The sequence below is a fragment of the Tupaia chinensis genome, unplaced genomic scaffold (genome assembly GCF_000334495.1).
Source record: "Tupaia chinensis unplaced genomic scaffold, TupChi_1.0 Scaffold143996_1, whole genome shotgun sequence".
In the NCBI taxonomy this organism is placed as follows: Eukaryota; Metazoa; Chordata; class Mammalia; order Scandentia; family Tupaiidae; genus Tupaia; species Tupaia belangeri.
In genome coordinates this window covers 4,189,779-4,193,465 of record NW_006203847.1, presented here as the reverse complement: position 1 = coordinate 4,193,465, position 3,687 = coordinate 4,189,779, and the positions used below count along the sequence as shown (strand labels likewise).

Below are 3,687 nucleotides of genomic sequence, written 5' to 3'. Positions count from 1 at the left end.
GTCTCTCTCTGTCTGGTGAGCGCACGTGCCCTGTAGCAAAAACCTCTCAAAAATAAATAAATAAATAAATATTTAATTTTATTATTTTTTTAAATTGAGAGGTTTTTTCTATAGGGTATGTGTGTTCACTAGAAAGACAGAAGGAGATAGAGGCAGAAAGCGAGAAATTGCCCCCCAGGGGGGATGGCCATGCTGCAATCACTTCTCTATTCTCCTCTCGGGATCTTGGGCACGCACACATGCCTGGCGTGAGTTTAAGCCACCGGGTCCGGGACTTGAACCCCGGTCGACTACATGGGAGTCCACAGACATAGCCATTATGCCAACTGCTGCTTCCATTATATTCTAATTTGACAAGAAAAAGAGAACGTGAGAAAGCAAGCCACCAGGTCCAGGACTCGAACTGCAGTTGGCCATGTGAGAGTACAGTTCCTCAGCCACTACACCACCTGCCAGCCCCCAAGACATGATTATTATAATTAGAAACAGAACAACATTAAGAAATAAAACTAGAGCCAGCCAAGTAGCACAGTGATCAAGGGCTATGCAGTAGAAAGCAGAATCCATATGTAAAACCAGGTTTGAGTTTCCAACCAAGAGCTTGAAGAACACACAGAGTGTGTGTGTGTGCACGCGCGCACACGTACACTTTCAGGTGCACTCACAAGCATGCCCAGGAGCCTGATGAGATAGAAAATTGAAGGAAAATGGCTTATGGCATGACCAATCCCTATTGGGGAATGCTTTCTCTCTTTCTCTCTGTCTTGCACACAAATGCCCTCTGGCATTAAAAAGTAATAATAATGGGACCATCAGGTGGTATAGTGGTTAAGGCACTGGACTCTCACATGGTCAATAGTGCTTCAAATCCTGGACCCAATAGCTTGATACTATCCTGTTTAATACTCACACTGTGTCTGCATCCATGTCTAATATCCCAAGAGGAGAATGGAGGAGAAGGGACTGCATCATGGCCATCCCACTGGAGGGTGGTTTCTCACGTTCTCTCTCTCTCTCTTTCTGTCTATGTCTCTGGCCGAGTGCATGCACCCTATTAGCAAAAATATCTCTCGAAAAATAAAGTAATAATAATAAAGATATTGGGAACCTAAGACCTGAGGTTTTCATAGTATCATTGATAAAATAGAACTTTTTTTCACATTAGAATTTTTTAAAATATTTATTTAATTCAATTTGTGATTATTTTTAATTTGACCTGAGAGAGACAGAGAGAAAGAGAAAGTGAGAAAGCAAGCCACCAGGTCCAGAACTCAAACTGCAGTCGGCTGTGTGGAAATCTAATCTAGTGTCTCTAACCACCATGCCACCTGCTGTTCCCTCACATTGGAATTCAAAGAATATAGTTAGAGAAAAAACTTAACTACGCTCTGAGCAACAGTTTAAATATGTAACCACTTCAAACACAAATGACTTTGTCCTCTCACATAGTTCTGAAAATGTCCTGTTTTCCATATTTTTAAAAGAATTATTTTATTTATTATTATTATTTATTCATTTGAACAGAGAGAGACTGAGAGAGGGAGGGAAAGTGAAAAAGCAAGCCACCCGGTACTGGACTGGAACTATGGTCAACTCTGTGGGAGTCGGATACCCTTAACCACCACACCAGCTGCCGGCCCCCCTTCCTCCAATTAAAAGCGCATAATTTCGGTCGCAAAAGTCTGTTTGTTTTAGACTTAACCTCTGATCCACCAAAGTTTATACTAACAATTATTGAACTATCACTTTAATAACATTCTAACAACTTTATTGAGATATAATTCACATACCATAAAATTTATTTAAAGTATGCAGTTCAGTGATTTTTAGTATATTCAGAGTCGTGCAACCATCACCACAGTCTAATTTTAGACTATTTTCATTACTCCAGAATGAAACCCAGTAACTATTTGCAGTCACTTCTCAGCCTTAGGCAACCGCTAATATACTTTCTATTTATTTTAATGACATTTTAAACTAACTGTGTTATTGTTCTCATGCCTATTCTAGGTCATTGGTTCAGAGGTTTAAAAGCTCTGAAACTAGCCAAATTTACAAGTCCTGCAACATCCTCACTCAGAAAACATTCAAAGGATGGTTTTATAATGTTATGATTATTCAGTAGTCGAAAGAGTTTTTGATCTGGAGCATGTGTTTCAAATTTTATGTTTGTGCCACTTTCTAAGCTCACTTATTTAGATGGAATAAAATCATTCTGTCCAGACTCAAAACTGAGTTTATTTTATTTGTGTTACTGAATCCAGGCTTTATGAACAGTGTTAGCAACCTTCTGTGGCACCCCAGTATCTTTAGTAAGAATGTCATGTTCATCACTGTTTTCTCCCTTTGGCGTAAAGTTCAGTTCCATCCAGCATTGATAGCCAGGAAGGCTCTTATCGATAGATTGGTTGAAGCATCCTTAAGTCTGACTGTTTCCAGCTAAATTATTCTCCCAGCTTGCTGGGCTCACTGTCTTGGTGAGGCGGCTGCTGTTTGCAGTCATCATGTCTGTTACTTGACTGAGAGGCTTACCTGAAACTACTATACGGTTATCTTCTAAAATTTCGTCATCAATAGCTAAAACTTTGAACAACAGCTAACAGCTAAGGAGGTCTGTGAGTCAGACCTCCTGGAACAAGGCAGAATATAAAGATTCCTGGGACTTTCTCTAAGCCATGTAGTGTCTTTCTTAAACTGAAACCATCCTGGATAGAGAGTCCTGGAGAATGCTTAGTGCCGTGTTTGTAAAAACTAACCCTGCCGTGAGTTTCTGAGAGAATATTCCCATCTATAATAGAAGGCTCAGGTCTACAGTCTTGGGGCAGACTGGTGACTGGATGTGGTCTTTTTCGTGGTTGACAGAACAGAGTGCATCAGTTAGAACATTTTTCTTCTCTGTTAGCATGTCCATACCAAAGGCATGATTTCATGCTGCTTCCTTTCTTTGCAGAAAAATCCTAAGCAGGGGGTTGGCTGTTGACACAACTGTATGATAATTATCGTTTTTTTATAGGTTGTAAGTTTCCCTGGATGTCTGCATAACCTACTGAAATGTCAGCATTAGGTATATTATGAACATATTGCAGCAATCCATAAAAGTCCTCAAATTTTCCAAGCTTTGCTCTTTCTAGTAGTGAAAACCGATGAAATTCACCACCAAACCTGCTCTTCACCTGCAGGATGTTCCACCAGCTGCTGCCTACCTGGTATTGCTACCCACACATGCCACAGTTCATGCTGAGCACGGGTCAGGCCCTCAGTATCTCTGGATGGGTGTGTGGGCTCACACTGTGACCCAGACACCCACAGCTCACAGGAAGCTGAGCTTCACTGCTGTGCTTCATTGCAACAAGTGGGAATGTAGCTCCCTCACCTGGAGCCTTGGCAGGAGGTCTGTCAGGTGGGCGAGAGGGTGGAGCAGGGCTAGGAGCTCATCCACTTCTTTGTTCTCTGCCTCCTCCCCCAGTGACTGACTGACCAGTGAGTGGTGCCTGGCCCAGGGGAGCTTCACTAACTTCAGAAATTTTTTTTTTTTTGGAGAGATTTTCACTGTAGGGCGCGTGCGCTCGCCAGACAGACAGAGAGAGACATAGAGACAGAAAGCGAGAAATCACCCCCCAGGGGGGATGGTCACGCCGCAATCCCTTCTCCTCCATTCTCCTCTCGGGATCTTGGGCACGCACGCAC

At 42.3% G+C, this 3,687-nt stretch overlaps 1 protein-coding gene and 1 pseudogene across 1 annotated transcript in view; one reads left to right on the top strand and one right to left on the bottom strand.

Moving 5' to 3' along the window:
• The window catches only part of XIAP (X-linked inhibitor of apoptosis), a 57,953-nt gene that overhangs the window by 16,512 nt on the left and 37,754 nt on the right, over positions 1-3,687 (top strand). The gene's annotated exons all lie outside the window — the stretch shown is intronic.
• LOC102503373 (partitioning defective 6 homolog beta pseudogene) lies at positions 1,857-3,344 on the bottom strand (annotated as a pseudogene).